Genomic DNA, 15002 nt, shown 5'->3' on the forward strand with positions numbered 1-15002 from the left:
GAGTACCCTGTTAGCTGGTAGCGCTTGGCTTAAATAAGGATTATTAATACCTTATTAAACGATGGAAACTTTCCGACCATAAGATGTTTTAGTAGGTGATTATTAAGACATGTTTCCCTGACCTCTGTGTCTCATGCATGCATTGATAATCTCAGACGATATAAAACTCCTATCTACTCGTATAGACATTAGGTCCCTGTAACGTCGCGTGGAGTGGCATCGTATGGGCGCCAATCTGGCCTTTCTCAAATGAAGATAAAATTGACCATTACCATTCGTATAAACTGGGATTTCTAAAACCAAATAATTTGTGTACTATGAATACACTAATGGTGGGTAACGCTTCGCAATCAATGCCTTTCGTTTTCTTTGATGAAGGAAACTACCCTATTGTGCGGAAATTCTACAGAGAAAAAATCAATCGCATTGACCGGATCCCCCGATTTCTGCTCCAGTGCTTTAGCCAGTTTAGCAACCGATGCGTCGCTATGCTCATTGTAAATTTGTGGACTTTACCGGACAAGGCAGTCTGCACTGCTGAGCATATTATGCGACTAGCAGTCCCAATCGTGCGCACTGCGCCACAGGCGGTGAGAAAATATCCTACCGACTTTCATTTTCGGAAGGTGGCCAGGAAGAAAATAACAAATTAATGCACAAAAAAAACTTATCTTCAAAAATAATAGACGAAGGGGAAGCTTTAAGTGAGTTACGGGGAGGGGAGTAAAATTATTGGGATTGACTTCGTGAAGTCAATTTGGGAGAATAATAGGGTGGCTTAACGTATGGAAAGTTGTGTGATTTTCTATTAGTCCTACGTTTTTATGTTACACCTGAATATTTTTCTTTGAATAAATAGTGATACTGTTTCAAATGTATTTAATATGTCTGAAAATGCTGTGTGGCTAGATAGCCGGGTATCCACATTCGGGATGCAATTGTATATATTGGTATGCTTGCATAGATTTATATTTTGTTTTTGTTTTCTGTTTTTTTCCTCTATTTTTTCCGTTCACTGAGTCTTGCTGTAGTGTTTTTTTCCTTTAACCTTTGTCAAATTATTTTTATTTTATTGTTATGCACTTGTAAATTATCTCATGGGCCAGAAGGCCCACGATAAAAAATTAAATGAATTGAAATGAAAGTAAAAAAAATGAGAAAAGAGGCAAGATACAAAACCAATGCCTCTTCCTACAACAGATCGCTACGCATTCCAGCACAGAAACTATTTTCGCGAGTGCCAATAAGCCATCACCCTCCTCTCATCTCCCCATCTCCCCATTTCGTCAAACCATTTCCCCTACCCCCACATTGCCAACTAGATGAATAAGACATATATTCTGTAAATAATCCATTACTTTCATGTCCAAATTTAAAATACAATGTTCCGAAATTCATTTTGATGATACATTAAAAAAAGCCATACACTCGACCTAAATACCATGATACATAAAGTATTCCACCGATTCATACGCGAAAAAATCGTAAAAAGCCTATGTTGATAAGGCACATGAAGGATGTCACTGGTAAATAAGAACACAGAAAGATATACGATGCGATGCCGGCAAAGAAATGTCAGACAAATATCACAACTATCACTGATGGCCACATCTGAAGAGGAAGTAACTGCACAACTTTTATCGGTAGCCATAACATTTTGCACCATATATTTTCAACGATTATTTTTTTTAAGATGTAATTTCTTTTGAACTTACTCTTTAACCACTCGCAGTAATTTTTCTATTCAAGACGTAGCCATTTTCCTCTACATTTTGAAAATTATATAATTGGAGGCATTCGGGATGTGGGTGTGGCGAAGAATGGAGAAGGTGAAGTGGAAGGAAAGGAGGAGGAACGACGAAGTGCAGGGCATGGTGGGTGAGGAGAGGCAGCTTTTAGATGAGGTATGGAGGAGACAATTTATGGATGGAGCGAATACTTAGCGGGGATGGGATGATGAAAACAGTGTTAGAGGGAAGAATGTTAGGTAAACGAGGGAGGGGAAGGAAAAGAATAGGATTTTTAGATATATTGAAAGGGAGTAGGTCTTATTGTGAACTGAAGAGGGAAGTGCATGATGTAAGGGGAGACTCCCGGAATTCTTCTTAAGCACTCCATGGAAACCTACCTTAATCGGTAGAATACTATATAATAAATGAATGTAGTATTCCATTTAGAGATTTTTGTTTCTAGGAGGAACATAACGAGTTTAAACGCTTTGAAACTCAGAATAGGGAAAATATCGGAATAAATGACAATAAACTCCTCATACGAAACTTAAGATACCCAGGCTAGAGGACAACTGCAAATAAACTCACTCATAATATTCTAATTTTAAGCACACGAGAAGCAAAATTCATCACATATTGATGGCCTTAAGTATAACGAGGAAATTTACTTAAATTTTCGATGCAACGCGGTAAATCTGGACCCAACGACACATATTACTCGGAACAATTGTCAAGTGGATCCATGGACTGAAGGGGGAAGTGTTTGGCACCAGTGGAGAAGGTATTAGAGATTGCACCCCGCTAAAAGCACAGAAGTGGAAATTGAATACGGAGTAATTAGAGTACAAATCGGCGGGTGTTGTCACCGTTTATATTCGTCCCCAGTTATTCTTGGCAATTTCGCGCATATCTACCGTAGTTTACGCCGGCGTGGAAAGCGATACGAGTGTAAAATTCACTGAAAATTCGGTCCCACATATGCTCATTAAGAACGGGTCACGACATACCACCCCTGATGCACACGTAACACGCCTAACGACCGATACGCGCAGGATTAATTGTTGGACTACAATATCAAGTAACATGGGCCACAAAAGCTTTTCAACTTTGATCAACTATGGTTCTGTGAAAAGGATAGGAATTTTGGAGGCAATATTGTTTTAAATAGAAGCAAGATTCCTCGCTGACGCTGTTAATTTGGAATCAATTATCTACTGAAATGACAAAAAAATTAATGGAGCTCATATTCATAAAAAAACATTAAATAATTTATTCATAATACTTAGTTAAGGCTGAATCACAACATCATTTTTTCTGTCCCTTCCGAGCGATAGCTCCACCAATAGCTCCAATGATAGCGGAAAAACGACCCTTTCACGCATTCATTTTCCGCGATGGCTCCCGGGATGGAAATGCCATCCCTTTTTCCATCACTCGGTACGTCCCTTTTTCCGTCGCTGAAATCATCGCTGGCACGGCCAAGATATCTTTCACATCAATAAAAAGAACATCATATTAGCTGTATTTCCACGTCCGACAGGAAAGATAAATGAAGAGAGATATTTTTAAGAACGGGCAGGTATAAGAATTCGTTTATCCCCCGAACAATAAAGGATTTTAATAATGATAAGTGGGACTTCGCATGCGCATTTTAATTTTTTGCTTCTTTTAATCCTTACTATATTATCGGCTGGTGTCCTAACACTCCGCCACATTCCCACTTAGGTAGCTTGCGGGCTAATATGAAAATTTAGATGAAACGAATCTACGGACCCATGGGTTATGATGACGATGATCAGAGCAGGGAAAAAACGAAAAGGAATAACTCGAGGAAAATACGATGGATTGCGCGTCTTGAAAAATGGTCAGAGGCTGGGACAAAGAGGTGCAAATGGTATAAGACGCAAGTTTGCCGTGAAGCAAAGAGTTTTACTGCAATCGAGGAAGAAGAACGACTTTTCCGGGGTGAACACGGGGGGGAGGGGGGGAGGAGAGAAGGAGAAGGGGAAAGAGGGAAATGATTTGTTCGCTGAGATCATGATATGAAGAATTATAGAGGAGAAATCATATTACTTTTCTTCTGCTCCAGACAAGTTAAAGACTCGGAGGCAAGGGTGAACTACCCAGCCACGTTCGGTCGCCATACTATTTATATCCTCTGTAATGAAATGCTGATAGCACAAATCACGAAATTATCAAACCTAGTTCATAACGGATACAGGAGTAAGGACATAAGGAAGAGAATTGCATTAGCAAAGGAGGCGTTCATGAACAGAAAGGAGCTTCTGAGAAGTTCGCTATGTAAGAATTAAAAGAAAAGGTTAGTTAAGTCTGATCTGGAGTGTAGCGCTTTACGGTGCAGAAACGTGGACACTTAGGAAGGAGGACGAGAGAAGTCTCGAGGCATTCGAGATGTGGGTGTGGCGAAGAATGGAGAAGGTGAAGTGGATGGAGAGGAGGAGGAACGACGAAGTGCTGGATATGGTGGGTGAGGAGAGGCAACTTTTAGATGAGATAAGGAGGAGACAGAGGGTATGGATGGAGCAAGTACTTATAGCAGGGAGGGAATGTTGAAAACAGTGTTAGAGTGAATAAAGTTAGGTAAACGAGGGAGGGGAAGGAAAAGATTCGGATTTTTAGATAGAATGAAATGTAGTAGGTCTTATTGTGCACTGAAGAGGGAAGTGCATGATATAAGGGGAGGTTCCCGGAATTCTTCTTGGGCTCTCCATGGAAACCTACCTTAATCGGTAGAATACTTTAATAATAAGTTAATAAGAGAAACGATATCAATTTTACTCCAGGCTTACTTCCAACAGTGAAACAGTGCTGAGTTAACACGATTCGTTCCGGTATTTGGCTTTTTAGTATATATTTTTCAATAGCGAGTTAGCCCAGTTGGTAGAGGGCTTGGCGATTGATCGAGGAGTCCTGGGTTCAAATGCTTGGTGAAGCCTTCGGATATCCCCAAACAAAATCCTCGCGAGGTGGCCTACGAAAAGGAACTGCCTCTCCCACCCCGAATGCTTAAAATTCACACTCCCGTGAAAAGGATGGTTTCCTCTTATTTATTATTGCTTCAATCGAACGATAATTACTCCTAGAGTACGCATTTCACGCTTTTATATTTTTAAATGACGATATCTATTGTTCGCGATTAAATGAAAAGTGAAAATTTTCAAGCGCGCGAAAACGCGACGGCTAAGTATGAATGCTGGGAAAACCCCGTGTGACGTATTCCTGGTTCCCGCTGCTCCCGCGTGAAGTGACTTTGGGGCGAGGATATGTTCGCCGCTGTGATGCAGGCTGCTAGCAGGTAGCAGAGTATCCTGCTATCTGGTAGCGCTTGGCGTAAATAAGGATTGTTAATACCTTATCAAACGAAGAAAACTTTCCGACCTTAGGCAGTCTTAATAGGTGATTAATAAGAGATGTTTCCCTGAGCTCTGTGACTCATGCATGCATTGGTAATCTCAGACGATGTAAAACTCCTATCTACTCGTATAGCATCTAGGTGCCTGTGACGTCACGTGGAGTGGCATCGCATGGGCGCCAATCTGGCCTTTTTCAAATGAGGATAAAATTGACCCTTGCCATTCGTCTAAACCGGTATTTCTAAAACCAAATAATTTGTATATTATGAATACACTAATGGTGGGCAACGAATATCAATCAATGCCTTTCGTTTTATTTGATGAAGGAAACTACCCTATTAACATGAGGGGAGATCCACTCTAACCTTTCCATCTGGTTGAATCACTGAAGGAAGGAGGTCGAGTGAATAATGGTTGAGGCGTTTTTCTGAAGCCTCACGTTGTTAACGCAGGCTTCAGCTCAGGGTGGAAAAACCTGTCGCGTTCAGCCTCCAGATCATATTTCAACTGAGATTAAATTTTGATGGACCAAATCACCAAACTAACAAACCTAGTTAGCAGGAGGTGTAGCAGCAATTTTACTATCGGCCAACCTCCAAGAGAGCGGAACGGTGCCAACTAGGTTAGCGCAGGCCTTTCGTTTAAAGGTCGTCAGTGACACTTCCGGGGTTTGGATCGCATTGATTTGGTTTGTGATGATGGCGGCGGCATCGCGGCAGGTCAATTATCACAGTCGCGGGAAGAGTGCCAATGGCAACATAAATATTTATCCCCGGTGGCTGCTTCGAATCATCGCCTGGAATGGAACACCCATTTACTCCGACTTCCTCCGAGGATATGTCTCGCCCACCTCGACGTAAGAAAATATCGCCATAAATTCGAGCCAAAATATCCACGGATGCTTCGAGTTGGACAAATATTTTGAATGCTCGCAAACTTTTTTTTATAATAGGCCATCCGATAAAAATGAAACGAGATATAAAATCTTTGACGGGTCCGCGAAGTCCTTAGAGAATTAAAAGCAGCTACGTTCTGACAAACTGTCAAAAAATGTTTCAGAATATCAGTTTATCTGTTTACCATTTGTAATTATATTGTAACCACTAGTTCAGATCATCATCCAGTACGATGGATACTAGAACTACAATAAGAAATATTGATGGGATTTTCACCATTTTTCTCCGTGATCCTTGGATAGTGCTAAAATTTCAGTGCTAAGGTTTAAGGAGCAAAGAAATAACAGTAAAACATTTTAGGAAGAGAAATTGCATTAGAATGCATGCTTGCCTACAAAATAGATGCTTGGAGGATATTATGCACATGCATGGATATTTTCCAATACTTATGAAAATTGCCAATAAGTCAAAACCTAGCTGCATCGCAGGAATTTACACTTGAAAACTCGGATTGTTTTTACATTCGTCGCTGTTCACATTTCTCCACTCCTTAACACTTTGCACGAAATTAAAACTTCATAGTTTCTAATCGCGTTTCTGCTCGGCGAAAATGAGATGTTCGTTTGCCCCGAAATTCGTGAGAACGCGTGTTTTACATTTCTGGACTTGAAAAAGCAAGTGGGGAGGCGCTAATAATGGTTTTCTAACACGCTGAAATGCGCACATTAGACAGAATCCACGACAAGGAAATTATGTTAATATTTTTTAACCAAAAACCTTGAATTTTGATCAGTTTTATTAGTTGACGTTTTCGCCTTACGATAAACTTGATCATATTCCATGGCAAAAGCAGTAGCATTGATGAAATTTATTTTTTTTCATTTTGAATACCTACTTGGATCAATCTAAAAATTTATTCTACATTTTACGATATTTTACAAAACTTTTTACACTACAATTAGCATTTACAATCGATGATCTACATTGGGTTTATTGGGTGGGTGGAATTCATTCACTCATTCAATGGCTCAACGCGAATATTGGCTAGGATAGGTGAGGTTAGAGCCCGTCCTGAACTAAGCCAAAGACGTGTGAGCATCACAAATTCAGGGTAATTCAGGCGCCAGTTCCAATCCCCTCGCTCGTCGAGGTTTTTTTTGGGGGGGGGGGGGTGTCAAAAGACTTTACCCGGTATTAACAACATTAACATATTTCAAGCCCATCATCTAGATCTTAATTTCCAAATACCCCGAAAACAACTCGCAATGGCCTTCTTATGGACAATCCCAACAATTAAGAACTGTACGTGCACGAACCCTTATGCCCTGGATAGAGGTAACTTAACACTTTGCGTTAAGTTACCTCTATCCAGGAATGCGGATGCGGAAATTAAGATCTCGATGATGGGCTTGAAATATGATGTTGTTAATGCCGGGTAAAGTCTTCTGACACCCCCTCCAAAAAAAACCTCGACGAGCGAGTGGATCGGAACCGGCGCCCCTGCCCTGAATTTGTGATGTTGACACGTTTGTGGCTTAGTGCGGGACGACCTCTAACCTCACCTATCCTAGCCAATATTCGCGTTGAGTCCTTGAATGAGTGTATAAATTACTCAATGTAGATCATCGATTGTAAATGCTAATTGTAGGAATATCACTCCATCCGTCTTTTGAAAGATCGTTATATGTTTGCCATATTTTAACAAAGTTAACCTCTAAATAAACAAATGAAATAAAAAACAAAAGCCAAATTATTTTTTTTTAATACTTACCAATCACCTATTACTCGCATAAAAGGTTGGTTGATAAAAAATAACACACAAGAATTGAAAATGCCCAGCACTGGGAAAGAGATCTACAAAGAGATCAGGACTCCTAGGAGGGTCCTTTGAAGGATACAACACAACGGGGTCGGGAACCAAGTCAGAGACTTTGGATTCGGAGACTTTCTCCTTGCCCGCGCTCCCGGGGAGGGTTTTGGATGGGAAGGAACAAGGAAAGAGGCGCCGCCGCGATAGGAGCCCGTCGACGCCTCTGGGATAGGGATAGGAGCGGAAGGGATGGGACGGGGTAAAACACCTCACCGCTATAGAAGCGGAAAGGACCCACTGACTAGCGAAACCCGGCATTAGACATTAATGTGCCAACGATTTAGGAGGATTTTCCTATTAAAGAGAAAAACCCAGCGATCAAATCGCTGGATTGGTAGAGATCTACATTACTAAGATAAGCACGTTAAGTACCAACAAGGCGGGACTCGAACCCGCGACCTTCACACACGCCGGAGAGGACCTAACCCAGTCGCCACAAAGGCCAGCCGGATTAATTTAGGCATGGCAGGACGTCGGCAAAAATCGACCAGGAACCAAGCATATCATATAGACCAATATATCGCCATAACCAAACTCTGGGCCCACCCACTCCTTCCATTCCGTACCGTCGTCCATGATTTCAGTAATGAGCTGCAATTGGACCACTCGCAAAATCGCCCTGACGACACATAATAGGCAGTAATAGCATCATCAAAACGTCTGTCCCTTTTTCATATTCGAGAACGGTGCGTGTGAGGGTTAACTAGTCGTTTCCTTGTCCACCATCCACCCCATCTCTCGACTTTTTTATTCATATAATCATGCGCCTTCATCCTACGTGAATTAAGGGGGAGAAAAATGCCGGAAATCACCCGCATTTGTTTCGCTCACAGACGAAAATATTTTTATTTTTTTTAGTTTGTCCTCTCGAGAAAAATTTTATCGTCCAAGCCTCGGTAGCCATTCATCCATCCAAGGTGAAAGAGACGACGAATACACCCTCCGCGAAATATTCTTTTTTTTAATCCCTCTCATTAATGAAATTATAACTTTTTCCCTTATCTTCCCTTCTCGAACAGGGAATAATTTCTCCGGATTGACCCAATTATTCGGTGCGTCTCCCCGCGATGTTCATTTGTGGGGATGAAATTCGCACTTGGGTGTCCGTGGATGGCTTCGTAATTGTGCCTTCCGAACACGGACATCGCCCCTTTTTTTAATCGCATCTGTTGCATCTCTTTATATATATCTCTCTCTCTCTCCCCCCTCCACGTCGAGCGCTTCCGTAATTAGAGGTCGCAATTCGTGTCCGAGGTCGCGCTCTCCAATCGCAATGAAGGGACGGTAATTAAAGGCGAGACGGAGGACGCGGACGGTCGCTTGGACACCTTGCAATGTCTCCAGATCTGAAGCGATGATGCCCGAATCGTGTCAGCTATTTACAATGGACTCGATCACTGCCACAATGAAAGGAAAACTTGGTAAAAATTTCGCAGAAAGGGCTCGCTCACCCATTTTTATTTTTACCAACGATCGGGAGAAAAAGATAACGGGGGAGATTTGTAATGTTTCTGTCTTTCGACTTTCGTCCACTTTTCGAGCTGTTCGCGACGAAAAATCTGTTCACTCACGGCACACCACCAGCTTTGATATAGCTGTGATACCCACATATTTAAATAACCCTACAAGCCATGGTTATATTAATAGGCTCTGCTAATATATATTTATAAACAAAATTAAATTAAGTATTTGAGATTTTATGTTTTTACATTGGTTGACGTGACTAAATTTTGGCATTGTATAAATATAAAGTTGACTAAAATTGGGTGTACAGAAAGCGTTACACACATGTTAAACGAATAAGGCTGGGAGCCGCTAGAGACACGGAGGCTGCGCGCTAGGCTTAGGTAGATTGCTAGAACAATTGAGAATAGAAGAGACAAAACGTTCACAGCAACACGGAAGACATAATTTTATATAGCTCATCTTACGCATAAACAATTTCAACATTATAAAAAACAAGGGCGTATTCCAGGAATTCAAAACTTCCCAATGACGTAATGAAGAAGCAGGAGCGATTTTCACAATTTTAAATTTATTGGTACTACCGGTTTCGCTTACAGCATCATCAGGTACGAACTACATCGCTTACAGCATCATCAGGTACATCAGGTACCTGATGATGCTGTAAGCGAAACCGGTAGTATCTACCAATAAATTTAAAATTGTGGAAATTGCTTCTTCATTATGTTCCGTCTCCACACCATCTCGCCTGAAACCTCAGATTATCTTTCCAATGACCTTATAAGTATACGTTCATATTCGCTCACACATGCAATTCATGGTTTTCCGTGACGTAAGATGAAGCTACGTCCACTTGCTATTAGCCACATCCCTATATAGAGCGACAAGTTTGTGGAACAGGGATAAAATGTATGTGCCTTTATTTATATTAGAGAAAACATCTAAAGAACTCAACTGAGCATTAAAAACCCTTTTCCCATGGGTCCATCGGCTCCGAATCGGTCCCAATCTTTTGAGTTTTATGGGCCGGTAAAACAAATCGTTTGGAAGGCTATGCGGCGAAACGAGATGGCAAATAGGAAGAATGATGTTTCACCTGAAGAGAACGGTCAACAACTCCCACGGTTAAATTAATAAACAGATAGAATCAATTTAGCAGAGCATTACCAGGTTTTCCTCAGTTGAGAACTAGACACATTGCATTCATCTATACAGCTTTTAATTTTAAAATCGATTGATGTAAATTCATAAATGTATGGCAGCTGTTTATTATAATGCTCTAGTAATTTAGTGAAGATTATTTTTTTAAACTCTACATTTAATCGCATTTTTTCTTGAAACAGCTAATTAAAACAGGCATTAAAAATTTGGTGCTACAGAAGAATGATGAAAATCGAATGGAACCAACAAGTAAACTATGACGAAGTCCTAAGAAGAGTTGGAGAAAAGAGAAGCCTCGTGAAAACATTGATATTGACCATATCGGGCATGTCTTGAGATATGTTGAGGAAATAGTCGAGGGGCTACTAGATGGCAATGACGGAAAAGAAAGACCTCGAACAAAATATATGGATCAGGTAAAGAAGGATGTGAAAGTGAAGAAATATTCAGGTGTGAAAAGATTAGCTGATAGGAGAACTGACAATGAGTGGAGAGCTACGTCAAACCAATCTTAGGATTGTTGACCACTGATGATGATCAATAAACAGGATACAAGGCATGAACTCCATCGTGTGATGTACCAATCATCCGACAACATTTCGAATAATTTCATCTTCTCAACACCCTTTCCATTTCTACTAAAAAAACGCACCATTTATCAGGTATTACTACAATAGTATACGGCACGCGACAACAATATAACCCACTACAAGGCTCTGCATTTAATTGGGTATCAAAATTAATAAAAAAGATAAAAGCGCTTTATTACAGTGCCTAATTACGTTTCAACGGTTTCTAAACAAGTTACAATATTTCAAGCTAATATCGGCCAATTTATTTTTTCTTTCAAAACGTTCGATACCTATAAAATATTGTTGTATAATGGAACATAATTTAATTTCCATATCTCGTTGGTGAACTCCTTATGTTTATTTGATGGAAATATTATGTATATCGATAGATACTTGATAGAAGTGGGCTGGATTATAAAGGCTGTTTGCCACACTCCTTGTCATTATTTAGTCTATTTGATTATTTTGATTACATTTATAAGTACCATTTCCCTCTGTACAGATTAAGGGGCTAAAACATTTTCCAATCCAATTGTTTAGTCTATCATAGTACATAACACACTTCATGCTTTCAATGTTTACGCTCTTCACTTTTGCGATGAGAAAAATAATCATCCTGCAAGTTCCTCTTTTAGAGTATGAAATAACGTTTTTTCATCCTATTCTGACCAAGCGCAAGTGGCTATAAGCCATGGGGGTTGTAACCTTCAGACTACTTTCCGCAACTATGGACACCATCCATTAACCAAATTCAATGGAATCTCTGATATATTTAAATAAGAGGATTTTCTTAACATTAAAATTGAGTGCCCCAAATCCATGAATACGAATTTGCATGTTACTGCTAAATTTAATTCCACAAGGACTAAGCAATGGATCATATGAATGATAGATGGCCGCAAAAATTCCTTGTAGGCAAGTCCGTCACTTTGAGAAATGGGCGTGACTCAGCCGCTTATATTCAAAAAGAAAAAAGTTTCCATAGAATGAGCAAATGTGTGAAGATGAGATACGCAAAGAAAAAATATCACGGTTTACTATTTAAGAAAAATATCCATTTACGAAATTCCTCCCCACATATAATGAGCAGACATTGAACGTGAAAGAAATACAGTATCTCATTTCCAGGCCTCAGAAAAAGCTCGTACTTCTTAATCTTGTATACTCTACACATCACATGAGGCAATATAGATGTTTTCATTAAACCAGTGATTTTGGTTCTAGTATTAGCAGGGTTTACGACATGAAATTGATGGGTGGTTCTTTTAGTTATTCCTAGACACAGAATGCAAGTTTTTTTAAAGTCCTTCCTGTTAATATATTCAATTCACTTATAGTGTTGGAGGATTCATCCAAATATGAAGTAGCAATAATGATGTGCCACATCAGAAATTCTCATCCATGAATACATACATTAACTAAATTCATAAACGTTGGCAAAGAATTACTTTTTAAACACCGTAACTGACGACCTAAACTCGATATTTTTAATGGACATGAAATTGTACGCATAAGATTCGACACTTTTAATCGTAAAATAATTCATGAAATCTCAAAAAAATCGATGCCAGCATAAAGGGCATAGCGATTTTCAAGCGATGTAATTACCTTTCCAATTATTGTACTATTGATTTCCCTAAAACTTTACGCTAATTTTCGTGAGAAGTGGTAGCTAGAATAAAGCTTGCACGCGATGGACGAGAACCTTCTTTGTGTAAGTACCGTATCATTGAAAATCGTTTCTTTGCCGCAAGAAGAAATTTTTAGAGATAAAAAGGAGGAATGAGGACAGTAGTTTTGGTGTCTTAAGGGCAAAAAGTTTTTTTAAAACTTCTTATCATCAGAAAAGCAAAAAGCACAGAGGTGCTCAGTACTTCGGTAGACCCTAGCGCCGGTCATTGGCACCGGTGGAGGGCCATGGAAACATATCCACTTTTTTAAGTACCACAGGGTGCCTATCAAACGGAAGGAAGAATCCCGGTGGTAGAGCGGAACTAGGCAACGAATGAATCCTTCTGGTCATTCCACGGAATCGCCCCTTCATAAAAGTCGTTCTTTCTTTCCTACGCCGCGATCTATAAGGAGGACTCCCATAAATGACTCCATTAACGATAGTTTCGGATAAGAGGAAGTATCGAAGATAAGGATGAAACAAATGAGCTTCAAGGCATCTCGTAAAAGTGAACAAGCAGCAAAACTGAGGAGGAAAGCCTTTGCGGGAGTGAAATACGAACGGCATCAGGGAAAAGAAAACTAAGGGCACGAAAATGAGAATGAAGGAAACTCCCATTGGTGACTTGCACAAATTTTTGTAGTTTTCTCATCTACTATTATTAACTTCAACTCTCACTTCTTGACTAAAGAATGATTCTTCATTAACCATGATTTTTACCGCTACGGATACTTGCATGCCTGAAAAATAAAACAATGGTCAATATCCGCCACAAAGGAGAAGTGTTTGAGCAAAAGGAATAGTTCACCTACTTAGGGTACACCACTACCAGAGATGGAAGAAGGACAACAGTCTTGGTGTATCCCTAGGAAAGACGACATTCATGGCTGATAGGCACCTAACTCGGCTCCGAAAGAATTAGAATGGAGGCAAGGTAAGATCATATGAAAAATTCGGGAGGGCAGCAATGCCAATAGCTCAGAAACTTCGACGATTTTTATGGCCACCAAGTGGACGGAGAGGAAGAAAAACGACGAAGTGACGGAGATGGTGGGTGAGGAGAGGCAGCTTCCATACGAGATGCGGAGGAGACAAGATGGATGGAGAGATTACGAGCAGGAAGGGGATGTTTAAAACAGTTTTAGACGGCAGGATGTTGGGTATACGAGGGAGAAGTAGAGAGAGAATGGGATTTTAAGGTAGAATGGAAGGAATTAGGCCTTACTGTGAATTAAAGCGGGAAGTCCACTTCACATTTTTCATTCTTTCATTGTTCCTAAAATTTAAAATGATAAATTGTGCCTGTTTGGTAACAGGGTTCCCACACTAACTAAATTATAAAATTCACGGTTTTTTCCCGATTTTCACGGTCTTAAATGTCATCAAATTCACGGTTTGTAGATCAGGCATTTTAGGCAGAAATATTGGTCACGTAACAATCACCGGCCGCACGTTAACTACAAATGTAACAAACACAACAGATGCCTTGACTGCAAACGCAGCAATGAAAGTGCTATCTCTTATGATGTCAACTATCGTTAGCAAAATTCATGTCCGGCTAAAGGGTGTGAGTGAAAAAATGGAGAGAGAGCAGGGTGGCAGGGAAGTGAAGAAGTGCCTGATTTTTTGCCAGGGTTAACGTCTTCCAATCGCAGGCTTAAAGTCAATGTACTGTCATGGTACACGGAACAATTAATAATTGCGCTTCGAATACACGTGTGCAGATAATTACGTGGACAGTATCCGCACGTGATTAGGCCTTGAAACATTATCGAAACATCGATTTTTCTTTTAATCCGTCTATCGTAGTTCTACAATCACGTTTGAGAGATTTCTATGCTTTCATGGCGAAATTCACGGCCATTTCCAGGTTTTTTCACGGTAGACGAAATTCACGGCTTATTCACGGTTTTAAGGTTTTCACGGTTGAGTGGGAACTCTGGGTAATATCGAGTTTACGAAGGACGGCTGATTAAAAAGAGATTCACTTTAACATGGTACTTACAACGGAGCTCCACTGAGGATGGTAATGCACATTCTCCATTGAAGTTTAAAGGGAGGAAAGGGGAAGTGAGTTTGATTTCCCACTTAAGGCAGATATTTCTCAGATGCCCAAGAGAAGTATGCACCTCAGGTAATTGCAAGGTATTCGATCACAGGTAATTGAGACGGGGACTCAAACATGTCACCACACTGACCGGTGAACCGTCTTCCCGGACACGCTGCACAGTGGTCCGAAATCGGAAAAAGCCGGACAAAATTC

At 40.3% G+C, this 15002-nt stretch overlaps 1 protein-coding gene across 2 annotated transcripts in view; it reads right to left on the bottom strand.

Annotated features, from left to right (window-relative positions):
• The window catches only part of LOC124161509 (forkhead box protein O), a 669559-nt gene that overhangs the window by 368544 nt on the left and 286013 nt on the right, over positions 1–15002 (bottom strand). The window lies entirely within an intron of this gene.

The sequence above is a fragment of the Ischnura elegans genome, chromosome 6 (genome assembly GCF_921293095.1).
Source record: "Ischnura elegans chromosome 6, ioIscEleg1.1, whole genome shotgun sequence".
Classification (NCBI taxonomy): Eukaryota; Metazoa; Arthropoda; class Insecta; order Odonata; family Coenagrionidae; genus Ischnura; species Ischnura elegans.